The sequence below is a fragment of the Saccopteryx leptura genome, chromosome 2 (genome assembly GCF_036850995.1).
Source record: "Saccopteryx leptura isolate mSacLep1 chromosome 2, mSacLep1_pri_phased_curated, whole genome shotgun sequence".
NCBI lineage: Eukaryota > Metazoa > Chordata > Mammalia > Chiroptera > Emballonuridae > Saccopteryx > Saccopteryx leptura.
The window spans coordinates 226,494,446-226,521,399 of record NC_089504.1 but is presented as its reverse complement, the minus strand read 5'-3'; the positions used below and the strand labels follow the sequence as shown (position 1 = coordinate 226,521,399).

Here is a 26,954-nt window from a genome sequence, read left to right as displayed (position 1 = left end):
TGTAGAGGCACCATAAGGTAGTGTGTGGTCCCCCGAAGCAGTGAGTCCCAGCAACGTGACGGTGGGGTCATTGGAAGGAAGCGATGGGACCCCTGACCATGTGATCAACTGGTCTGACCAGGTCAACATACAGCATTTCCAAACCCAGTGTACGGGCAGAAAAATCAGTTGCAATTTTGATGGTCCAATTTCTCTTTTCACTTTGAAAAGACTGCTTGCTTTTTACTGTGTAAAATGTCCCAGCACGAGAGAGAATCATGGGCCATTAGGACAGGAACACACTTGGCAATCATTACTACGTATTTCTCAAGGTGTGGCCTTGCATCAGACACACGATACTGGTTTGCTCAGCAAACCCATTCCCGCTTCCTCTGGCTTACATTTCTAGCCTACCATGAAGAGACAGAGACTGTGTGACTTGACTCTAGCTGATGCAATGTGCATGAAGAGCTGTGTCTTTGTCCAGTCCTTTGCACGTTCTCTTGCCTTCCATGACTTGACCTGCAGGGAGGGATGCAGAGACCATGTGAGATACATGGTGGCGATGGCAGAGCCACAACACAAAAGAAGTCTGGATCCTAGAATCACCACTTGGAGAGAACTCGATGTGTATAATTTTGGGTTTTGTTTCAGTAATTTAGTCTTTCCTAGCTGATTTACAGGCTCCCATCTTGGACATATCAAGTGCAGACTCTTTAGGTCAGTGGTTCTCAAAGTGTGTGACAGGGCACACTGGTGCACCCTAGAAGATTTCCAGGTGCGTCCTATGGTATTCCAGAGAAATATGTGCCTGTTGGGGACAAAAAAAAACAGGGCTTTTGGAATTTAGATTTTGGGGGGACAGAGGTGTGGGGAATTAATTGGCTGTAAGCTGACAGTCTGCCCAACCCCCACCCACTTGCCTGATTAGGTTGCAAAAGGCTGTTAAGCTGTGGTGTTGGACTGTTTACACTACCCCCCATGTTCCCCGGAAAGACTAGAGGCAAGTTTCTTCTATCCTTTGTTTGGTGTAAAGTTAAGATGATATGTATGGTGGGGGTTTTCTGCACTTGGTAAAATTCTTGGGTTGCCTTGCAAACATGACGAGAGACCACTGATTTGCTAATGGCCTCACTTTGCCCTAAAACAGGGGTCGGGAACCTATGGTTCACGAGCCAGATGTGGCTCTTTTGATGGCTGCATCTGGCTCGCAGACAAATCTTTAATAAAAAAAATAATGTTAAAAATATTAAACATTCTCATGTATTACAATCCACTCATTTCCTACTGCTCACGTTCATGGTGCAGGTGGCTGGAGCCAATCACAGCTGTCCTCCGGGACAACACCAAATTTTTATTGGATAATGCGTAATGTACATGGGTTGTTGTATGATCTCACAGAATTACATTTTAAAATAAGTGGCGTTCATGGCGATCTCAGCCAAAAAGGTTCCCGACCCCTGCCCTATAATAAAGCAAGATGCGGTTTTTTGGGCACGCTTTGTTCTTGCCAGCAACAATTACAGGGTCCTCCTGACCCCATATTTTCTTCTTTTTTTTTTTTATTACAGGGACAGAGAGAGAGTCAGAGAGGAACAGATAGGGACAAACAGGCAGGAATGAAGAGAGATGAGAAGCATCAATCATCAGTTTTTCATTGCAACACCTTAGTTGTTCATTGATTGCTTTCTCATATGTGCCTTGACCAAGGGCCTTCAGCAGACGGAGTAACACCTTGCTCGAGCCAGCGACCTTGGGTCCAAGCTGGTGAGCTTTTTGCTCAAGCCAGATGAGCCCATGCTCAAGCTGGCAACCTCGGGGTCTCAAACCTGGGTCCACGGCATCCCAGCCCGACACTCTATCCACTGCGCCACTGCCTGGTCAGGCCTGACCCCATATTTTCTTAATTCTGTGTATTTTCTTAATTCCACACCATTCCCACTCGGGACCTGGAATAACTAGCTGTGCTTGTTCATGGCATGTGCCCAAATATGATATAAAAATAAATATATTTTATATATTATACCATTATACCATTTCATTATGGAAATATCACTCTTTTTGTTAACATATCATTATTATATTTATTATTAACACATCATTATATTATTTTTAGATAAATACACCCAAATAAAATAGATAGAGTTTTCAAAAAGAAGTGTGATATTAAAAAATCTGATTCTGGAAGTGAGCAAAAGTTAAGTGTAAATAAAATAGGACTTGAAGGCTGACGGGTAGAATTTAATTTATAGCATTTTCCATCACTTAACACTGAACAATATGACTAAATTAGAAACCCATTCATGGAAGCTTCCAGTGATTTTGGTTTAACATTAACAGAAGAAGAACTGGCAGCTACATCCACTGATCGTGGATTGATGATTAAACATAAGGAATTGTCTCTTGAAGCCTTTTGGATTTCTATAAAAGAAGAATATGTGGCAATATCTCTAAAAAGCTTTGAATATTTTACAACAATTTTCAACATCCTAGTTATGTGAATTAGAATTTTCTACCCTCAACACAATTAAGAGTAAAAAGTGGCCCTGGCCGGTTGGCTCGGTGGTAGAGCATGGGCCTGGCGTGCAGAAGTCCCGGGTTCGATTCCCGGCCAGGGCACACAGGAGAAGCACCCATCTGCTTCTCCACCCCTCCCCCTCTCCTTCCTCTCTGTCTCTCTCTTCCCCTCCTGCAGCCGAGGCTCCATTGGAGCAAAGATGGCCCGGGCGCTGAGGATGGCCCTGTGGCCTCTGCCTCAGGCGCTAGAGTGGCTCTGGTCGCGACAGAGCGACGCTCCGCAGAGCATCGCCCCCTGGTGGGCAGAGCGTCGCCCCTGGTGGGCGTGCCGGGTGGATCCCGGTCGGGCGCATGTGGGAGTCTGTCTGACTGTCTCTCCCCGTTTCCAGCTTCAGAAAAATACAAAAAAAAAAAAAAGTAAAAAGAGAGGAATTCTTCAATGTATTGATGAGGAAATGAGAGTTTGCCTTTCAAATACATGCCCAAACATGGAAGAAATCGCTAGGACACATCAGGCTCATGTTTCTCATAAACACAAGAATGGAAAAACTTAACACATTCGCGCTAGGACCTGCTGAATTTACTAATCTTACTAAGAATGTATCTCTATATATATATATATAAAGATAACTTTTTTGTTGTTCTTTTATTTCTTAACCCCTCTTTTTTACAAATTCTAAAAAGCATAACAAAAAATGTAACATAAAAATGTTTTTTAATGTCAGAATAAATTTATTTCGTTTTGTCATTTATTTCATTTAATTACCATAAAAGCACACTTGAACTTTATATTTTTTTCTTTAATATTTGACTTAATTATTATAATATTTCTCAGAAATTTGTATCAATATGTAGTGCACCTACAATTATTTGTAGGATTTTAAATTCACCCCGACTTCAAAAAGTTTGAGAACCACTGCTCTAGGTTATTAAAGAAAATGTTATCCTGACATTTGTTAAAACGGTAAGGAAGACTTTATTCAAGACTGTTGCAATAGGGGAAAGGGATCGGGTTCAACTCTGAATACAACAAGCAGTGGGAATTTGCAGGCAAGGAGAGGGCCAAGAGGTCAGTGGATGGAAAATTCCTAAGAGGAGGCTTCCAGGGTAGGGGGATTCTTGCTAAACTGACTTAACAGGATTTGGGCGAGAGGCAGGCCAAAGACTTACACACCAAAGGTTGGGGATGAGGAACCTGACCAGATAGATATCAAGGGTGGGGAATAACTTAGGAAGGTTCTCTGCTGAGACTGGGCTGAGCAGGCCAAGGAGAGAACCAGGGGCCAAGGTAGAGGCCTAGTAGAGAAGAGGGGTCAGAGGAGCCAGACTACAGTTTGGTCACAGGGAGACTCTTTGTCAAGGAAGGGCCCCGGAACGGGAACTTTCACAACCTTGTTAAACCTTAGGAAGGAGAATAAACCGACAGAAGTCCCTACTGTACAGACCACGCTGGCAAGGCCAGAAAGAGCCAGGATTGGATGTCTCCAGCGATGGCTCAGGTTTGATCCCACATTTCAGTGCACTAATATATTAAATACCAAAGTTCAGTTGTACTAGACAGCCATATCATCCAGGGATGAGGGCAACTTTTACTGCCTTGAGCAATGTAAGCAGAAAGCATCCTTGCCTGCAAAGCAGAAAATGTGGACTCTCACCTTTCGTTTCTTAGCTTTAAGTCTGAAAAACAAAAGGGAAAAGAGATGGGGAAGGCCTGGGTTACAAGAGCCTGGTGTGGGGCATGGCCGGACCTGTCAGATTCCCTAGTGCTGTGTCAGAGGGAATGATTAAACCCTCTAGGCATGGGCAAAGAGCAATGAACAGACTCCAGGGCTGTATCCCCAGACAGCATAAACAACAAGGGGTGGGAGGCAACCCTTTCCCACAGACAGCTACCTGAGAGAGCCAGGAATGCCCAGAGCCCAAAACCCTTTGTGGAACTGGGCTCAGAGCCTACTCAACATTCTGCTACGCACGCAGCCTCACTGGTTTAATTCTTGGCCCTCCGGGGTAGGAGCTGATGTTTCTAAAAGACAATCGTGCAGAGTTCAGCACTAATATCCCTCCCCTGCACACCCCTACTTCAGCTTCTCCTCCCTGCCCTGCAAATCTGCCTGGGATTTTTAATTTTGTTTTTTTTAATAAAAAACATACTTTATATAATGCTGTATTTTATTTAAACTGTCCAATGCAGTTTATTTAATGCTTCTAATTTGCAAGAGTAACTTCTTCACGCCACACCAGAGGTCACTTGAATAACGCCAACTCGGGGAAGCACAATGGAGAAAGACCCAGACCGGTATTGGGGCCACTCAGCTTGGCACAGGGCTCAGCACCATAATTCTGGAACAAAAACTGAACTGTGCATAACAAAAAATAAACTCCAAGGAGCACAATCCCTTTAAACTGCATACAAAAAGTTGTGCAATGTGTACACACATTTTCCTGGAGAGAGGTCCCATAAGTTTAATCAGCTTCTAAAGAGGCCCCAAGAGTTTAAATGCCCTCACCATCAACACCACTGGAATAAAGTCCCCAGACCTCTGACCCCTGGGGCCCAAGTTGTATATCTCTTTCAGCTTTCAAGGTATGATTTCTGACACGCTTATTTGGGACCAAAAGAAAAATCTTATTTTATAGTCACGGTTTCTGCAATGAGCCCTGAATTATTACAGTTTTCCATGGTTTCTCTGTCCAGTAGGCTAAGAGTATGCCAACTTCTCTGGTAAATGCCTACAAACAACCACTTGGAACTCCCTGCAGGCAAGATAAATTAGAGTGCTACGTAACACAGACACCAAACAGATCTGGATTCCATGCAAGTCACTCAGCACATACTCCATAGATCTGACCTCTGCCCCAGAGCCAAAGAGAAGCCCCAGCCTGCAACACATCTTTGGGCCATCCCTCCTCAGACAGGAGGACAGAAAGTGATGAGATTCTATTACATGAAAAATTTCACGAAAATCTAACCTTTAAGCTCCCAACAGTGGGACTTGGGTTCATATGGGCACCGTTAAAGACATGCTATTTGGGGCCCTGGCCAGTTGGCTCAATGGTAGAGCATGGGCCCAATGTGTAGAAGTCCCAGGTTTGATTCCTGGTCAGGATACACAGGAGAAGCACCCATCTGCTTCTCAGCTCCTCCTCCTCTCACTCTTTCTCTTTCTCTCTTTTTCTCTCTCTCTCTCCTCCTGTCCTGCAGCCATGGCTTGAATGGAGTGAGTTGGCCCTGGGTGCTGAGGATGGCTACATGGCCTCCGCCTCAGGTGTTAAAAAATGGCTCTGGTTACAATGGAGCAAGGGCCTCAGATGGACAGAACATCGCCCCCTAGTGGGCATGCCAGGTGGATCCTCATCGGGGCGCATGAGGACTCTGTCTCTGCCTCACCTCTGCTCACTAAAAAATAAAAATAATAATAATAAAATTTTTAAATTTAAATTTAAAAATTAAAAGATATGCTATTCCAGCCCTGGCCAGTGACTCAGTAGATAAAGAGTATGGACCTGGCATATGGACATCCTGGCTTCAATCCCCGCCCAGGGCACACAGGAGAAGCGACCATCTGCCCTTCCCCTCTCCCTCTCCCCCTTCTCTCTCTTCTCCTCTAACAGCCAGCAGCTCGACTGGATCGAGTGTCAGCCTGGGCACTGAGAATAGCTGGACTGGTCCAAGTGCATCAACTTTAGATGCTAAAAATAGCTCAGTTGATTCAAGCATCCGCCCCAGGTGGAAGTTACCGGGTGGATCCCGGTTGGGGGTGCATGCAGGAGTCTGCTCACTATCTCCCCTCCTCTCATTTAAAAAATTAAGACTATATATATGCCTGACCTGTGGTGGTGCAGTGGATAAAGCCTTAACCTGGAATGCTGAGGTCGCCGGTTTGAAACCCTGGGCTTGCCTGGTCAAGGCACATGTGGGAGTTGATGCTTCCTGCTCCTCCCCACCTTCTCTCTCTCTCTCTCTCTCTTCTCTAAAATGAATAAATAAAATAAAAATAATTTTTAAAAAAATGAAGACTATATAAAAAATTTTTTAAAAAAGCATCCCATGGAAAGCACAACGGCGGTTATCAGCCAGCTTGAATATGCTCTTTCAAAGAGAAAATTTGGAACTGGTGCTGGCTTTCCTGCCACCCAGAGGCGCAGTGCTGAGTCAGCCGGAAACAGCAGCTAGGGAACAATCACTCAGCAACAGCAGGCTTCTACTCAGTCCCCCTCACTGCGCTGCATTTCCAAGATGTTAAAGACACACAGTGCCACCACGGTTTTAGAGCATAAGCGAGATGGACTGATCAATGTCATACATGTGCTCTGGGAACTGACAGGGAAAGAAATTAGGAGAGATGATGAATGGCCCCAGCACAAATTCCACACTTCCCTTCCCCACGAGCACCAATGCAAAATTCATCAGCTTAAGGAAAATGAGACGGGACTATTTATCGGAACCTCAGATAAATGATGATCAAATATACAAATTGAGTGGAGCCTGCCATTAAATGTTTAACAATAAAAAAAGGGTGTCAGTAACCTTCTAAGAACAAGAGCACAAGAACACAGAGACTGGTTTTGCTGACCTTTGCCCCGTCAGCTGAAGACAGGATCAAGCAGCACCTTATCTACCCAGACATCAGCTAAGCAAAGAAGCCAAACAGAACTGATGAGAAAAGAAGGTCACGCGAGATGGACAGTGCCGAGGCCCCATGTGGCAGGATGGGCTCACCTCTGCATGGTGCCACAGACATCGGAGCTCTGAGATGACCATTAATCAGGCCTCGGGCAGCAGGCTGCCAGGCCCCTGGGCCACAGGCAGAGCCGGCCCAAGAGACAGATGTACGGGTGACTCAGACTGCCAAACAGTGTGCTTCATTCAGTATATCATAGTGTTCTCATGAGTTTTCCAATTCAGATCATTCGGCCAACATTACATTAGTTTAGGAAAAGAATAATAAGTATAAAAGGAAGTTAGCCAAGTCCATCTATGGGTGAGTAATCCAATTCAGGTGACCTTGACAACTCCAAAGTGAAGCAGGTGAAACACAGAAGGTGTTAAGTGGAATTCAGGGAAAAAAGCCACCCCAGAGGACTGGAGGTTGGGGGGCAGGGGCGAGGAGCCCTGCAGGGGAAGAGCTGGAGTGGGTGTCAAGGACCCCCTGGAGGGCTGGCAAGCTCTGAGCCAACAGGGCAGAATGCGAAGGGAAGCCACTAATCATCGGGAAAAGGCTAGACAATGAGGCCAACACTAGAGAATATGTGTGTGTGCATGACTGTGTGCGTGCACAGATCTGTATGGTCTGTGTGTATGCATGTGCATGTGTGCGTGCACATGTGCAAGCTAATACCAAAGCTAAACTCTGGTGGCGCAAAGACAGTGGTCACATGAATAGGTGTCAGAAAGTTGGAAGAAGTGAGATGGTGAGTTCCAGTTTGGGGCTGAATTTCCCAGACCAGTGGCCACGTCAAAGGCACGTCCTGGGGGACCCCCTGTGATCCTCAGCCTCACACAACCCCTCCCCTTCACCTGTGAGCAAGATCCAAGACTCAATTTTAAGCTATCTGAACTATTCCTTCAATGTGGTCCTCTTGGAAAACCATCTATCAGACACGACCCAGCTGAAGACCTTACCCTGCAGAGCAGGCTTGCCTCTGAATGGCAGCACCACGTCCCAGCCACCTCTGACTGAGTGACCTTGGGAACTACAGGCAGTGAGCAGAGAGGTGACAATGAGACAGGTGTAATGGGAGGTGACCAGGTGTGTGCAGGGGAAAGTGTGTGAAGGAGCAGCAGGGAGGGAAGGCCTGAGGCTGGTGACATTATAGTCCTACAAAGGAATGGGAGTGCCCACAGGTAAGAGGAGCAGAGGAGACAAACCTCTGAGGCCCCACAGCCGGCAGGAGGCCTGGTTTTCAAACCCAGGCTGGTAAGCACCCCAGGAAGTTCTGAGCATGGGAATAAGATTTTGGCACTACTCTGTGGACAAGAACAGAAGTAGAAAACCAACTGAAGGGCAACAGCATTCAGAATTTTACTGAAAATCAAAACCACCACCCCCCAAAAAAAGAAAGATTTGCCACTAATGAAGACATTTCAAAGAATACATCCAGACTCTAAAAGCTGTTTCCAAGAAGAGAGCAGTGGTGGTCTCTTTCAAATTAGTGTCCTGGGCAGTGCCGCCACCTCCATGTCCAACATGATTCTTTCCAAAGGGAAGCACTCATGGGACTGATTTGATAACAGCCTCCACACAGCCACGCAGAGCTACCTTCCCCAACAGGTGGGGCTCGGGGATTCAGCATCAGGGGATGTTGAACAGTACCGATCCCCTCCTCCTCTCCCAGAAGCCAGGACATAGCGGTCCTGGGCTAGCAACTAGCGAACCAAAGGAATACCGAACAGACGCTGGAACGTCCTTTCCCAACACTTTCACTTACAATGTTGCATGTCTGGCCTCCCAATCCTCAGGTAGCCAGCTGGTGCCAAGGTAGGCCGTGGGGAAACTGAGGTTCAGGTTCTGAGCCTTGGAGCCCACCCTCTCCCCCTTTCTGTGCATGTGTCCTTAAGACTCATCATTCCTGGCCATTTCAGAGATGAGACCCACGGGGCCGAGTTAGGGGGTGGGCCCAGAAAATGAGCCAAAGAGGCTCCTCAGTCAGTCTCAAGCACAAGTCCCAGGCCAACCTGACACCTGGTCAAGAAAGGTGCTCTACTTGGTCCACTCCAACTCCCCAGTAAACTTCCCTGTGGTCTGAGCTAAAGCCAAGCCCTCTCCTCCCTGACCAACCTGGGGCAGTAGCAGGTGTCTGGTCAAGCAGTGGAGGACCCTCCATACTAACTCTTCTTAGTATCTCCTTCTATCACACACTAAAAAAGCAACTAACAGGACAGGTAGCGAGACGCCACGCTATGCAGGGTCAGAAGTGCTACCACAGGGGCTAACTCAGATGTCACCGTATCCTCACAGGTCCCTCGCCCGCCCGAGCTTCAGCTGCACACTTCAAAACAAGATTGTTAATTACACATTCTGATGCCAATTATTTCTGAATGCATTATGAACCAGGATTTTTTGCTAAGCAACTTTATTGTTATCATTCTTTTTCTCCTATCATTTTTCTATCACTACACTCTGGTTTGTGTTACATTAAGATGCAATTAAGAAAGATTTTTCCTTGTAGTTTAAATCTATTTCAATTTTTTCTAAATAAACAGTTCCATAGCCACGCATCACAATGGAGCACACAATATAGCCAAAAGACCAAAGAAATGGCTTAGCTAAAACTAGCTGAGTTTCACTGGGGGAAATAGGCAAATTGACTTACTTTGAAAACCTCAGCACGAGACACTGAATGGAAGGATGGAGAATTCTTCATCACACAGAAAGGAAACAGGCCACAGACTAGTGTGTTCATATTAAAGACATGGCGTCTCCCTGTTTAAGGGACAGGATGGGCCAAGTCAGACCTCCCAATGCTGAACTCAGGGATTGCTAATATTCAAATGTTTACTCCAAAAAATGGCACCACACGTAATGTGAACTGGCCCATGTTGAATGATACTCCTTTCTGGTTTAAGGGTGATGTCATCTAACATGTAGAAGACTGAACACAGGACAATAAAGTGTCTTCACTAACTCTGAGCCACAATCCAGAAGACAGAATTTCACACCTACGGGCACTAAGGCTAATGCCTGTGGCGTTTCGGGGACGAGAAATGTTTCTGCGCGACCCCTAAATGCAAACAGCCATAATCCCATTCAGCAGGTGGTTCTGGTAACAGGCCAAACAGTAAATATTCCAACCATGTGGGACATACATCATCTATCACAACTTGCTGTCACGGCATGAAAGGAAACCGAAAACATGTAACCAAGTCAGTGTGTGGGGATTCCAATAAGAATTTATTTATATAGGCCCTCACCAGTTGGCTCAGTGGTAGAGCATTGGCCCAGCATGTGAATGTCTCTCAGGTTTGACTCCTGGTCAGGGCGCACAGGAGAATCATGCATCTGCTTCTATACCCTTCCCCCTCTCACTTTTCTCTATCTCTCTCTTTTCTTCCTGCAGCCATGGCTTGGTTGGAGCAAGCTGGCCCCAGGCACCAAGGATGGCTCCATGCCTCACCTCAGGTGCTAAAACAGCTCCACTGCCAAGCAACAGCCCTCTATAGGCAGAGCATTGCCCCCTAGTGGATTTGCCAGGTAGATCCCAGTTAGGGCACATGCAAAAGTCTGTCTCTCTGCCTCCCCCCTTCACACTTAAAAACAATAAAAAAATTAAAATTAAAATAAATTTATTTATAGAAACGCCCATAGCTGGGATTGCCAAGCTCCATTCTGATTGTCAGAGCGCCAGGAGAGAAGGTGAAGCCAACACACTTACAATATCCTACAGTAAGAAATGGCAGGATCTGCCTGACCAGTGGTGGCTCAATGGATAGAGCATCAACCAGGAACGCTGAGGTCACCAGGTCAAAACCACAGGCTTGCCCGGTCAAGGAACATATGAGAAATAACTACAAGTTGATGCTTCATGCTTCCCCCACACCTGATCTCTCTTTATCTCTCTCAAATCAATAAATAAAAATTTTTTTGAAATGGCAAGATCTGTAACCAAGACACTGAGCTTAGCCACTCATCACATCTAGGCTCATGTAGAATCAAGTCTGGACACACAAGGCAGAAATCACTTCTCAACAACCTGCTTTCATGGTACCAGTGTTTCCCCGACAGAGCAGCTTCTACTCTACCATGGCGGACGTGTCTTCTGTACCTAGCCATAGGCCAAGGCCAGGGGTGCAGGCTCTGGTCACTGAGTTGAAAGGGGTAACTAGTGTACCAGAGAAAGAACCTGCCCAGCAACTCAGACACCACTCTGAAGACAAGCCTTCCTGTTCCCAGCCTCAAACTCCTACCTGCTGACTGGCCAGGAAGGGCCCCGGGAGGCACGGAACAGCTCAGGTCCACCACTGTTACCTGTCATCCTCCAATACCTGTGGTTCCTCCTCGTCCTGGGCATGGCCTCCTCTCTCACACTCATCCCCATCCATCAGCAAATCCTGGCAGCTCCACCGTCAAAATGCATCCAGATTTTGGCAACACTTCACCAGTATCACCATAAGTACTCTGCTCGCTGCCACCTCCTACCCAGTCTCACTGATTCTGCCCTTCACCTCCTCTCAACAGCATATTCTCATGTGAAAAAAATATGTAAGATCATGTCTACCCAAAGGCCTTACGATGGCCTGGGAGGGCCCATGCCCCCTGGACCCTGACACATGCCCCACCATGGTCTCCCCCCTGATCAGCCCTCAGCCTGAGCCTCCTCAGATGGTCCCTGCTTCCCTCCCTTATTCTGTGATCTTTATCCTGTTTCTGCCCTCACTCGACTACACTTACAGGTTTCCAGTCTCTTCCTTTGACCTAGAAACATTTAAGTAGAAGTTAGAAACCTAAAAGAAGGGACTATTTTTTATTACTGTTCTACCAAATCCTTACCCAATGCCAAAAACATTAACACCCCAAGAGTTCTTGATGGTATTGTTTTAAATGATCATCTTTAAACGATAATATGGATCCAATTCATTATTCTGATACATAAGGGGAAAGAATGAAGCTGTTATTCAGCCTTTTGAATAAAAAAGATAACACAAGGTAAAATTTTTAAAAGGTTTAAATAAAGTTCTTCTTCGAAGAAACTTCCCAGCTAATAAGCACAGAACAAACAACAGCATGATGCTACCGCTTCTCTGTAAACCCTAAACAAAGCAGGCTCTGGGCACCCGTGTGGGTCATCGATGGCTGCTAAACACTGTGAGGGAGAAACGATGGGGACCCGAGCAGGACAAGCAGACTAACAACACCTGTCCATCTTAGCGCTGCAAAAAAAAAGACGGAATGTCTGACCTGACAGAAGGTACACTATCATGCAGGGAATATTGTTTATCAATAAATCAAACCTGAATCAGATCTAGCCTTTAGTTTACAGGAAACTTTGGGGACAATAAAGCATGTTAAATAACATAAGGATGCTGTCAGAAAAATCTACATTGTGGGGAACTCCAGAGGACAAAAGACCGGCCTATTGACCACACACCCGGCAAGAGAACCGGAGGGCAGGACACCTGCCCACTGAAAGAGCCTTAGGTGACGTAGCAACCAATGCGATGTGTGGACTCTGTTTAAACCCTCTGGTCACCCTAAAGTATTTTTATCTAACTGTGAAAAGAATATTTATGAGACAGTCACAAAATTATGAATGAATATTTAGTGACATTAAGAAATACGTTATTGCTCATGTTTAATTCAATAATGGCATTGTGTTGTGTAAAAAGGAATCCTTATCTTTCCAGGGAGCCCAATTAAGATATTTGTAAATAAATCTGATTTTCTTTTTCCCATCCTCTCCCTAACATTCTTCTTTGAGTAAAAGACTTTGGTTGTCTGGATGCTGTAGACGTGTGCTGTTTTCAAACACACTCATGAACAAGGTAATGCAAAATAAAAAAATAGAGATGAAGCCTGACCAGGTGGTGGCACAGTGGATAGAGCGTCAGACTGGGATGTGGAGAACCCAGGTTCGAGACCCCAAGGTCACCAGCTTGAGCGTGGGCTCATCTGGTTTGAGCAAGGCTCACCAGCTTGAGTCCAAGGTCACTGGCTCCAGCAAGGGGTCACTCGGTCTGCTGAAGTCCCCTGGTCAATGCACATATGAGAAATCAATCAATGAACAACTAAGGACTAAGGAACTGCAACAAAGAATTGAGGTTTCTCATCTCTCACCCTTTCTGTCTGTCTGTCCCTAACTGTCCCTCTCTCTGACTCTGTCTCTGTCACACACACACACAAAAAATAGAGATGAAAACCAAAATAAAATTCCTAAATATAAAAGCAAAAAAAAAAAAAAAGAAAAAAGAAAAAGAAAACCAATGAACACCAGGCTCCGAGTTAGGGCTCTGAGATAAATTCCCAGATGCAAAGGCAAATGAACGGGTGCAGCCTGGTGTACCTGCACGGGCCCCCTAGGCACTCGGGCACACCTAAGTGTAAGCTGCTCACCCCACGAAGGTCAGGCTTCTGATGTCGGCACCTGGAACATAACCATCAACCTGGAAATAAAAGAAAAAAAAAGAGACTTCTGAGTGACAAGTCTTCACCAAGCCCATGCACATTATTCCATGAAAGAATAAAGTGCATCATTTATAAAACTATCAAGCGAGACATTGGCAACAGCCAAACGCAGAGGAAGGAAACAAAAGACGCAGCACTAGAAGGAGCAGAGACACAGGAGTTTACGGAACAAGGACCAAGAGCACAGATTTCTGCCCCGGGGGGTGGTCACCCTGACACCACCTTCTACAGACACAACACCCCAGAGTCCGCAACAAAGGTTCAGCCAGGCCTCTAAACACAGCAAGGGCAACATGGGCACTGCCGGGAAGGATTCTCATTTGGATGGTTAAAATGTAAGAAGCAATTATTCATGTATTGAGGGAGGGAGGAGGTTTCAAGGAAAAGCAGAATTGAGATCACTCAGTAAAAGTCAAGGCAGAGTTCAAGGGTGAGATGGAGATACGGCTTTCAGACAATAAGAACCAGCCACTGACGGGTGGGCAGGCTTCCCACAGTGAGCTCCACATGGCCCTATGGCCCTGGACACTGAGTGAGGTTGCACTGGAGTCTGTGAGGCTCCAAACAAGTCCAAGGTTTTATGCAGGCTAATGTTAAAAACTCATTCTCATGGTCATTAAAAACAGTAAGGAAGGCCCTGGCTGGTTAGCTCAGTAGTAGAGTATCGGCCTGGCGTGCAGGAGTCCTGGGTTCGATTCCCGGCCAGGGCACACAGGAGAAGCGCCCATCTGCTTCTCCACCCCTCCCCCTCTCCTTCCTCTCTGTCTCTCTCTTCCCCTCCAGCAGCCAAGGCTCCATTGGAGCAAAGTTGGCCCAGGCGCTAAGGATGGCTCTATGGCCTCTGCCTCAGGCGCTAGAATGGCTCTGGTCGCGACAGAGCAATGCCCCAGATGGGCAGAGCATCGCCCCCTGGTGGGCATGCCGGGTGGATCCCGGTCAGGCGCATGTGGGAGTCTGACTGCCTCCCCGTTTCCAACTTCAGAAAAATACAAAAAAACAAACAAAAAGAAAACAAAAAACCAGTAAGGAAGACTTTATTCACAGCTATGGAGGTAGAGAAGAGAGATGGGGTCAACTGCGAATACAGTAGACAACTGGGAATTTACATACAGGATTTTGTACACATGAGCATTTTCCTGATAGGAGAAATCCAGAAAGAAAAAAAAGGTCAAGAACCTAATTGTATTCTCAGAAGTTAATCCCAAAATGCAGAGCCAACTGAGCAATGAAAGAGCCACTGTCTGCCCAGGAGAAGTGACCAGGCAGACAGACAGTGGGTACCTGTGCCAGGTGCATGAGCCGGACTACATAATCCTCCCCACACAGAGGGGTAAACAAGGCCCTTCCACCAGCCACCACCTCCCCCACCCCAGCAAAGGAAGCAGCTGGGAATGTGTGTTCCTGCCAATCACTCACAGCTCCCTTCTATCAGTCAAGTGACACTTCAAAAGCTCATCAGCTCAGCAGGTGCTCAATGCAGAAATAGTTCGGGGCTGGGGAAGAGTGCGTCCTGCTGTTCCGGAACACTCCGGCTGCTGAGCAGGAGGGTGGGCAGCAACCTGGAAGGGGAAAGCTCCGCAAACAGCAGCTGGCGAGGCTGCGCCTGCAGGAACTGCCCGGGTGTCCACAGGAGCTCCGTTCTGGGGTGGAGTGCCCCCACTGTGGAGTCAGTCCTTACCTCAGAGATGGATGGCCAGAGCCCAGCACTGCCTTCATGTGTTCTGTGACCGAGGATCCGTGGCTCACCCTCCCTGGGCTAGTTTACCCTTCTGCAACACAGGGTGACCATGCGGAATTACCCTCATAGGGCTGTTGTAGGATCAAGGAGAAATGTGCCTCCAAGACCCAGCAAGAGCCTTGCCTCCCACACACTACTTGACATCCTCATCAGAGCCTTCTCCATCTCCTTTGCTGCCAGGGTGACCTCAGCTGCAAACAAACCGAAGCCTAAAAACATCCACCTCTAATTCTATAATAGGGCAAATACCAAGAGAATCATACCCTCCTAGGCCAGGACACCCAGAAGGGACCAAAGCCTCTAATCCAAAGGGAGCCTGACGACAGAGTCTGCCCTATATCACTGTCCCTTTCCTGCCTGTACCAGGAACCTCAGCCCAGCTCAGGAACCTGGCAGCCTCCACTGACACTCGGTCTGGCCACAAACAGGGTGGCTTTGGGCAATCCTACTGCCCACTGACTTAGTTTCCTTATCTACAAATCATCATCATTGTACTTCTTTTCTTTTTGTGAGAATTTAAAAAGCCATGGCGCCTGACCAGGCAGTGGCACAGTGGATAGAGCGTCGGACTGGGATGCGGTGGACCCAGGTTCGAGACCCCGAGGTCACCAGCTTGAGCGCAGGCTCATCTGGTTTGAGCAAAAGCTCACCAGCTTGAGCCCAAGGTCGCTGACTAGAGCAAGAGGTTACTCAGTCTGCTGTAACCCCACGGTCAAGGCACATATGAGTAAGCAATCAATGAACAACTAAGGTGCCACAACAAAAAAACTGATAATTCATGCTTCTCATCTCTCTCCGTTCCTGTCTGTCTGTCCCTATCTATCTCTCTCTCTGAATCTCTCTCTGTCTCTGTAAAAAATAAATAAATAAATAGTCATGCCAAGTTCTTCCCCAGAGTGTCCAGCGTACAGTAACAGCTCAAGAAATGCAGCTGCAACAGGCCCAGCACGTCCAAGCTCATCCCCAAGGCCTGTCAAAAAGGGGGCATCTGTGGGCCAAAGAGTGGCCCAGTACTGGTGCCACCAGCCCAGGAGCCACGCACCGCACTGCATGTCCTGGAAGCTGAGATGTGTTTTCTGTCAATGCTCCTAAAATTACAATACACATGCCCAATTAACAGAGTGGACCATAGCCCCTACCTAATGGGACCGATGCACCAGGGGTGATTCACACGCATAATGCTTCCAGCCAACACCAATGCTGCCTGCAGGCATTCTCATCACTATACTAACTGGTCTGACCTGCCTCTCGCCTTCCCACTCCAAGCACAGGTCAAAATTCTTCCTCATTCCCTCATGATCCAGGGGACATTGATCCCTGTTCCCAGAAAACAGGACTAGGACGCTGTGGCTTGGGCAGCCGGTGAGAAGCCAGGACCCTAGGACACACAGCACAGAGCTCAGGGCACTTGCTGGGCTTGTACCATTCTGCTAGCTCCTAGAACTAGCTATTTCCATGACACTGTTTAGAAGTTGTTGGATGACATCATATTGATTTTTGTGTTTATTTAAGTAAATTTTTACTCGTGGAGTGATTTGCAGGTCAGGGTGCTGGCTTCTTGGTGGCCCCTGGGGAACAACTGGCCTCCCGTCAGTCTGAGGGGTCCCTGAAAGGTGACCTTCAGCAGAGGCACAAGGAAGCAACCAGAGTGCAGAGAAGGTAGCAGAAGGGGACCTGGTGCAGCTGGACACTAACAAAGGACCAAGAGTCAAGGTAGCTGATCAGTCGGAGGCCCTCACTGTCCACAACAAAGTCAGAAACAAGTTCCATGAACTGGACTATTTTCCTGATCTCCTGCATCCCAGCTGGTCTGGAGCAGAGACTACTGGACAAATAAGGGAGGCAGACACTCAGAGCGCGGATGCTGGGCCAGATTGTGGCATCCTCACCTGTTCACCAGTGGCCACTCTGTGCCTCAGCCTCCCGCTCTGTAGCACTGACTAACAGGACTGAGTACATGAGCGCACCCAACGCTGTCTCGGGCAAGTGCCAGGCACAAGGCAGTGGTCACAACCGTTAGCCACCATCAAGCTCCAGTCCCTGCCCCCAGGTCCTGCAGGGAAATCCTGCTGAGTGTAATGGGGACGAGGAAGGGAGGAAGAGGCACGGGCTTCTCCACCTCCCATCAGCCAGGAGAAGTGGGAAGATGGAGACAAACGGGCTTCCAACCACAGCACGCACAACCGGCACGCGCACGCAAGCTGGGTGACTGTGCACTAACTGCTCATGAGCCCCGAACTCATCCTCCTCACCCAACAGAGGGATTTGGCTCCCCCCACAGGGCTGTTGTGTGGGCAGTAAGTAGTGTGACTCCTCATCCTCTCTCTCCTATCCCCAGGGTGCAAAGAAGGCAGCGAAGGCAAATAAACAGGATTCATGGAAATCTCAGGGAAGTTCGTTGTCTGCCCAGATCAGAGACGCCACGCACCTAAGACCCTGTCAGCCATGGCTGCTTGGTTTTCCCACAACAAAGCAAGACCCCTGTCTCAGGCACACTCGGGGGCCAGCACGACCATGGCAGCCACTCTCCACCAAAGGCCCAGGGAGCCAGAGTTACCACAGTAAAACCCTGCTGAAAAGCGGAGAGGCCCAGGCTTTGGAAGTCATCCTCAGCAAAACCCAACTAAGCAAAGGTTATGGAGCTACTTCAGAAGCTGGAGCCAGAATGATTAGAAACAAGTGCTAGAAAAGGTGGTTTTTATAGAAACATTTGAGGGGTAAAGAGTAGTGATAAATGTGAAAAACAATGCCCAAAACAGTTGCCTACTGCGTACTTAGACAGCCTGCCCCTTCTTCCGACAGATGTTAAAACATCGTGCTTCGCCTGACCAGGCGGAGGCGCAGTGGCTAGAGCGTTGGACTGAGATGTAGAGGATCCAGGTTCGAGACCCCGAGGTCACCAGCTTGAGCACGGGCTCATCTGGTTTGAGCAAAAGCTCACTAGCTTGGACCCAAGGTCGCTGGCTCGAGCAAGGGGTCACTCGGTCTGCTGAAGGCCTACGGTCAAGGCACATATGAGAAAGCAATCAATGAACAACTAAGGTCTCGCAACGAAAAACTGATGATTGATGCTTCTCATCTCTCCCCATTCCTGTCTGTCTGTCCCTGGCTATCCCTCTCTCTGACTCTCTCTCTGTCCTTGTAAAAAAAAAAAAAAATCATGCTTCCGCATACAAATCATCTTCCATTAAGGTATTTCTGTTGGAAAACAGCTTTGGTGAGGGAAGCCAAGTCTTGGCCTCTGTCCTCCAACATGGGGATTTCAAGGTTGGCAGGGTGATTTATTTTTGTTGATTAAACAGCATACAAATGGAAAGGGCCTAAGAACTGATTAGCCAATTACGCTTGATGGTTCTCAACAAGGCAGTGTGCATCCTGTCTTACCCACAGTTAGAAAAATGCTTCCCTGCTTCGGTGCGATTTTTAAGATTTATGCCCCGATTCTCATGCTGACTGAAGGATTAAGCCAGGACTAGGTGATGCAAAATCTTGTCTTTGCCCAGTCGAAAGGAAGAGAAACGCCCAAGGGTTTTGGCCTCGTCAGGAGGAACAGCTGCCCAGGATTTGGAATTCTCGCAATAATGATTTGGGTTGAGTGATGAAGCCATTGTCAGTCATTTTGTGCATCCTTGTTGTTGGAAAATTACAGGTTCTCTAATGGGCCAGTTTGTTAGGATGACAACAGTCCTAATTAGCCAAATTCTTCCTTTTCTCATTCTCTCAACGAGATGAGGGCTCATAGAACGACAGGTGTCAAGACACTTCTTCAAAATGGGTCCACATATAGAGGGCTCACTGAGCCTATTTCGGGCCAGAGCAAAGTTCTTCTGAATTGCAACCGAGAGGTACAGACCACAAATTCACATATGACAGCCACAAACGCAGGCGGGCAGAACACTGGGGCTTCCGGGTGCTCAGAGCACACGAATGCTGCAGCCTGAGATACGCATTTTGAAACTTGATTGTACATAATTGTTCATCACTGACCCATTCTCCAACCCTCCTGGGCTGGAACATGTTGCTAGGCAACCAATTTTGCTCCAGATACTTTCTCAAAGCGAGGGAAGCCAACAACGAAGCGTCAGCTAAGTGAATGCTAACCACAGCAGACAGGTTCAAATGAAAAGGGGATGCCCGCATCCCTTCAAGCACGTCCATCTCATGTCCCTTCCTAATGCAGACATGTATTCCCCATGTCTTACACCTGAGCAAATAAGCTCTCCTCACTGGATGGAACCTTCCTTGCGGTCGCTCAATTTGGCTGTTCATCTAGTCCAGTGGTAGTCAACCTGGTCCCTACCGCCCACTAGTGGGCATTCCAGCTTTCATGGTGGGCAGTAGTGGAGCAACCAAAGTATAAATAAAAAGATAGATTTGCCTGACCAGGCGGTGGCGCAGTGGATAGAGCGTCGGACTGGGATGCAGAGGACCCAGGTTCAAGACCCCGAGATCGCCAGCTTTTTGAGGGCTCATCTGGTTTGAGGAAAAGCCCACCAGCTTGAACCCAAGGTCACTGGCTCCAGCAAGGAGTTACTGGGTCTGCTGAAAGCCCACGGTCAAGGCACATATGAGAAAGCAATCAATGAACAACTAAGGTGTTGCAATGCGCAATGAAAAACTAATGATTGATGCTTCTCATCTCTCTCCGTTCCTGTCTGTCTGTCCCTGTCTATCCCTCTCTCTAACTCACTCTCTGTCTCTGTAAAAAATAAATAAATAAATAAATAAATAAAAAATTAAAAAAAAAAAAAAGATTTAACTATAGTAAGTTGTTTTATAAAGATTTATTCTGCCAAACTTAGCAAAAATCTGACATAAAGTACTTGGTGAGTAATTATTATTATATGCTTTAACTTGCTGTAACTCTGCTTTATAAATTTTATAAAGTCAAGTTACTTCCCTACTTTATATATAATTTTTTTATATATATAATTTATTTTATTTTATTTATTCATTTTTAGAGAGGAGAGGGAGAGAGGGAGAGAGAGAGACAGAGGAGGGAGAGAGAGAGAGAGAGAGAGAAGGGGAGAGGAGATGGAAGCATCAACTCCCATATGTGCCTTGACCAGGCAAGCCCAGGGTTTCGAACAGGTGACCTCAGCATTTCCAGGTCGACGCTTTATCCACTGCGCCACCACAGGTCAGGTCTCTTCCCTACTTTATAAATCACCATTACTGTGGAACCAGTGGGCAGTTAGAAAATTTTACTACTAACAGAGATACAAAAGTGGGCGGTAGGTATAAAAAGGCTGACTACCCCTGATCTAGTCCAACTTCGTACCGCACAGGAAGGAAGTTTGCACGGGCTGAAACAGAAGAGCTCTTTCCCTCTGCCCAGGTGATCACGCCATGCTACGCATCAATAACATACCATTTACCTGATCCCACATAGTTCCAGAAAGTCTCTTCCTCACAGTCAGCTGGGAGAGGCAACTGGCATCAACTCACAAGTGCCCAATGGAGAGGTCACATTTATTTTTCTATTTCTGGCTATTTCAAATGCATCTGACTATGCTATGTGCCGTACACACGTTCCCTGCCTTTCCAAATACTTGGCGCCACAGAGAATGGGACTGAATTTATTTTTCCCAATTTGAGATCAGGAACACCTGAGGACATCCTAACAATGGGGACAGAACCAGCAAGTGCATGAAAGAAGTTCATTGAAGGGGGAGGAGGAAGACAGGTGGGATCCTGGTACTGTGCAATATTCCAGGGAAGCCAGTGAAATCTAGTGACTGATCATGTCCACAGCAGCCAAGCACCACAGCCAAGGGACGTCAGAAAAACATTATGGCCTCACATGAGTTCACAGACTATCTTCAGGAAGTTTTAGAATCCCTATCAGAAGTCTCGAATAATGACCAGCTCAGGCAGTGCACAAGCAGATGATAAAGCTCATTAAGAAAGAATTGGTTAGCCTGACCAGGCAGTGGCACAATGGATAGAGCATTGGACTGGGACATGGAGGACCCAAGTTTGAAATCCCAAGGTCACCAGCTTGAGGGAGGGCTCATCTGGCTTGAGTGCGGGCTCATCTGGCTTGAGTGCAGGCTCATCTGGCTTGAGCAAGGCTCACCAGCTTGAGCCCAACGTCGCTGGCCCGGTCTGCTGTAGCCCTCCGGTCAAGGCACATATGATAAAGTAATCAATGAACAACTAAGGTACCCCAACAAAGAACTGATGCTTCTCATCTCTCTCCCTTCCTGTCTGTCTGTCCCTATCTGTCTCTCTCTGTCTCTGTCTCTCTCTGTCTCTGTCTCTCTCTCTCTCTCTCACACACACACACACACACACACACACACACAAAAGAACTGGTTAAAAAAAATTTGCATGAAAGATTTCAGTGAAGTTCAAGTTTAAATTGCTGGCATCATTCCCAAATTTGACTATCTATACCATTATAACTTTCTAGCAACCAAAATTGACTGCATCTAAAACTACCAAGTTATATTATATGAACTTAGGCACACGTAAACTTTACAGTGGGCAAACGGCAAACTGTCTTAAGAAGATGATATGATACAAGTTGTCTTAAGAAGTTTATCGCCCACCTCCACATGAGTTCAATTAAAATACAGCCAGGCTATTTAGTCTGGATTTGCTGGAGGTTTATTGGTTTGTGTCTTTTTGTTTTGTTTTGTGACAGAGACAGAGACAGAGAGTCAGAGATAGAAACAGATAAGGACAGGCAGGCAGGAAGGGAGATGAGAAGCATCAATTCTTTGTTGCAGCTCCTTAGTTGTTCATTGATTGCGTTCTCATTTGTGCCTTGACTGGGGCAAGTGACCCATTGCTCAAGCCAGCTACCTTGGGTTCAAGCTAGCAACCAGGGGGTCATGTCTATGATCCCCTGCTCAAGCCAGCAGTGCACTCAAGCTGAGCTGGTGAGCCCATGCTCAAGCCAGATGAACCCATGCTCAAGCTGGTGACCTCAAGGTCTCGAACCTGGGTCCTCTGCATCCCAGTCTGATGCTCTAGCCACTGCGCCACCACCTGGTCAGCCTGGATTTGCTTTATTACAAGTTTGTAATTAAAAAGAAAAAAATTTAATAAAATAAAAACATATAAAAATGAATGTTTTTCTCTTCAACGCATTACAACCCTCATTTTCACTACCCAGAGGCAACCACCCATTTGTTTGCTTACCTTTTACAAAAGAGGCATCCTAATGCATGTCCCAGCAATTTGGTTTATTCACTCAGTACTACAATGTAAAAAGCTAGTTGTAAGACTGACTGGGACAATCTGTCCAGTTTCAAAATAAAGTTTTTCAAATAGCAAGTCACCCTTTCCCTCTCAGAGTTTACAACAATTGAAAAGACCGTCAAAAGCAGGATCAATTATTCATCTCCCAAAAGCTCCAAACCCAGGAAGGAGGAAAGAAATTTTCAATTCCATAGGTATAGCAAAGGCAATTTAGCCCAACTAGCACAAATAGGGCTCCAGGAAGCGACTGGTTAGCACCACATACAGGTGGCTTGAGTTGAAGTCCCAAAGGAGAGATATCTATAACACACATACACATGAAATCCAGAAACATCAAAGACTGAATAAAAATCAAGAGCCAACTGCTACATTATATTCTGAAGCTCACTGCTATCAACTGGGAAAGCAACATTGTTTCAATAGGGACAAGTTGAGCCCCTGCAAAGGAAACTGTGAACTGGCAGCCATTTATACAGGAGCAACAAGAACACTTCCTCAGGAGAGAGCACCACTGTGTGTACAACAGGAAGTACATATTGCTCCAACTCCGGAATCAGCGAGCTATATCTAAGTTTGTCTTTTACTCATGGGAGGCATTTTACAGACGTACACTCTGAAGACCAGGGCCCTAATCTCAGTTCCACAAACAAACTTTAAGAAAGTCACTTTCTTTCTCTAGATACCAGTTTTCTTGTCTATCATAAGAGAGAACTTGACTTTAAAAAAAAAAAAAACCTCTAAAATCTGTAACATGGTTTATTCCTATAATTCTGTTTGGTTATAATTATGTTTATGGTCCTGGCTGGGTAGCTCAGTTAGAGCATTGTCCAGATATGCCAAGATTGTAGGTTCAATCCCCAGTCAGGGCACACTCAAGTATCAAATAATGAATGCATAAATAAGTGAAACAACACATCAGTGTTTCTCTTCTTCCCCACACTTCCTCTTTCTCTCTAAAAATTAATAAATTTTTTTAAATTAAAAATAAAATAAAATTATAGATAAATGCATAAATAGGTATATGGATGGGCAGGTGGAGAATAGATGGATGAATGAATGGATGGATGTGTAGATAAATGGATGATGGATGTATCATGGATATGGGAAGATAGATAGATGGTGGATGGATGAATGGATAGATGGATAAATGGACAGATGGATGGATGGATGGATGGATGGATGGATGGATGGATGGATGGATGGATGGATGAGTGGATAAATGAATGGGTGCATGGATGGATAGATGAATGGATATGGATATGGATATGGATGTGGATATGGATATGGATATGGATATGGATATGGATGGAGGGATAGATGGATGGATGGATATGGAAAGATAGATGAATGATGGATGGATAGATAGATGGATGATAAATGTATGGATAATGGATGGACGGATGGATGGATGAGTGGATAAATAGATGATGGATAGATGGATGATGAATGATTGGGAGGCAGTGGTCTACTGAAGAGAATTGTACAGACCTGTGACTGTTACACTTTTGGAAATTTTGTAGGGCAGTTGACATCATGTTAATACCTTAGAATCAGCCAGAGTAGGCATATTTATACCATAGAAATTGGCAAAAACTACAAATCAGGCTTTTTTATTCATCCCATAAAATCAGTTTACCAGAACAGAACTGGTGGAGAAGAGGAGAAAGATGAAAGGGTCATATCTGTATATTCTTAGTTCTCCATGATGATACACTTAACTATTCTCTCTACTTGAAATACCATTACTCGGCCCTGGACGGTTGGCTCAGCGGTAGAGCGTCGGCCTGGCGTGTGGGGGACCCGGGTTCGATTCCCGGCCAGGGCACATAGGAGAAGCGCCCATTTGCTTCTCCACCACCCCTCTCCTTCCTCTCTGTCTCCCTCTTCCCCTCCCGCAGCCAAGGCTCCATTGGAGCAAAGATGGCCCGGGTGCTGGGGATGGCTCCTTGGCCTCTGCCCCAGGCACTAGAGTGGCTCTGGTAGCGGCAGAGCGACACCCCGGGGGGGCATAGCATCGCCCCCAGGCGGGCAGAGCGTCGCCCCTGGTGGGCGTGCTGGGTGGATCCCGGTTGGGCGCATGCGGGAGTCTGTCTGACTGTCTCTCCCCGTTTCCAGCTTCAGAAAAATACAAAAAAACAACAACAACAAAAAAAAAACAAAAAGAAAAAAAAAGAAATACCATTACTCAACTTTGCCTGAGTAACCAGGACTTCTTGCTCAAAATTCAGCCCAAGCATCACTTCTTTTTTAGACACTTCTTTAAGACATGCTCCTCACCCTGAAGTGACTTCCCACACCATGCCCTGTTAAGCAATACCTACATGCAGGTGGCCCCACTAAACTGTCAGCTCACTTAGGACAGCAACTATGCATTTTAGTTCTTGGAGCTCAATGCCTAGCAAAAAGCCAGGCACACAAACGCATCCAATAAACACATTTTCAATTAAAACAATGGTTTCAACTGCAAGGCAGAGCCTCCAAGAGCTGCACTTACTCTCCTGGTCATAACTGGGTACTTGGAGTTTATTCTAGGGCTTAAGCTTTTCAAATCCACTTTCTCTTAAATTGTGGCTTTCCATTAAATCAGGTCACCCACATTTATCACAAAACAGTGCAGTGTGTCACTGACCCATTTCATTTTCTTTGTTACTCAATGACATTCACATGTCACTACGAATTGCATCTTTAAATGCGGAATTAAATATATTTGCCCTGGATTTACCCAAGCGAGCTCTGCAAGCACTGGGATTCACTCTCAAGTCCCACTGCCCAATCACCTTGACTGGCTTTCTCATCCTTAGCTACCCAGTCCATGCAAGGAAGACAGATGACTGGAACTGCCACACACGAGAAGCCACGACCCTGGCCCGCAGCAGGGTAAAGGCGAGCTCTCCAGTCCTGAGCTCAACAACAGCCAATGTTACTACAGACAGGGCAGCGGAGCTGTCAGCTTTGGAAGAAAGGAAAACACCATGGCCAGCTCGGGCTGCCATAACAAAGATCCACACACTGGGCACTTAAACAACAGGAATGTATTGTCTCAGTTCTAGAGGCTGAAGTCCACAATCAAAGTATCGTTGGGGTTGGCGTCTGGGGAGGTCCTTCTGCTTTGGCTTGTAGTCGGTCACCTTGCCGCTGCATCCTCATGTGTCGCTTCCTCTGTGCTCTCAGAAAGCAGAGCTCTGGCGTGTGACACTGTCACAAGGACACCATCCCTACTGGATTAGGGAACCACACTTTTGACCTCATTTAACCCTAACTATCTCCTTACTGGCCCTATCTCCAAGTACAGCCACATCAGACGTTAGAGCTTCAACATGTAAATTTGGGGGGACACAATTCAATCAAGACTACTGAGCATCTACTGGGTAGTAATACCTGCTACTTCTCACAAGGGAAAGAATGTCCCTCCACCCCTCCTGGAAGGAAAAAAAGCTAAACCTGTTCTGGGTTGAACAGTACTCCCCCACCCACCCCTACCCCAATTCATACGTCAAATTTCTAGCCCCCTAATACGTCAGAATATGATCCGATTTGGAAACAGGGTCATTGTAGATGTTGTTAGCTAAGATGAGGTCATACTGGAGTAGGATGGGTCCCTAATCCAGCATGACTTGCGTCCAGGAATTTGGGCACAAACGGGCACATAGGGAGAAAGCCATGTGAAGTGGAAGGCAGAGCTCAGGGGACGATTCCAGGGGCCAAGGAACACTAGATTACCTGCAAATCCCAGAAGCTAGAGAAAAAGGATGGTATACATGCTCCCCCACAGGCTTGGGAAGGAGCCTGGATCCTGGACTTCCAGTCCCAGAACTGCAAGACAGTAAATGTCCACACTGTTAAAGCGCCCAGTGTGTGGTGCTCTGTCATGGCAGCCCCAGGAAATGAACACCCTCTTCCCCATCCCTAACACAGCTCCCTCCCCAGGAGGAAGAAGGCCTTCCTGGCTGGCAGATGGGGAGGTGTGAGCTGTGACTTGGAGCCTTCTGGACTCTCCTCTGGAGCCGATCACCTTCAGGACTTGCTTCTTCCTCCTTTGCCCAGTCCGTGCCTGGCCAGCCTGCGCATGGGGAAGGGGAGTGAGCAGGCCCGCTTGGCCCTCACCCTTAAGCCCATCCTCCTACCAGCTCTATCTGTCATGCTGACATTCTGAAGTCCCATCTGTCAGGATTCTCTGCTACATCCTTCAGTTGGCTCTAATCTCTTCAAAGAGAAAAGGGTGGTTAATTATCACCCTTCAAATCTCAATGGTGCCCTCACATTATCTGTCACTGCCCTGTCCCCACACCCCACACTTCAAGTACAGGGACGCGGCTGAGGCTCGGGAGGGTTCTGTCTCCTGGCCAGAGTCCCAGGGCTCTCAGGGAGAGGATTCCAACCCAGGTCCCTCT

The 26,954-nt window shown here is 46.8% G+C and overlaps 1 protein-coding gene across 2 annotated transcripts in view; it reads right to left on the bottom strand.

The window, feature by feature from the left end:
• The window catches only part of TIAM1 (TIAM Rac1 associated GEF 1), a 315,885-nt gene that overhangs the window by 236,440 nt on the left and 52,491 nt on the right, over positions 1-26,954 (bottom strand). For both annotated transcript variants that reach the window (XM_066370374.1, XM_066370373.1), the window contains one exon: positions 13,526-13,594. The gene's annotated coding sequence lies outside the window, so the exon portion shown is untranslated. The remainder of the gene's footprint in view (positions 1-13,525; positions 13,595-26,954) is intronic.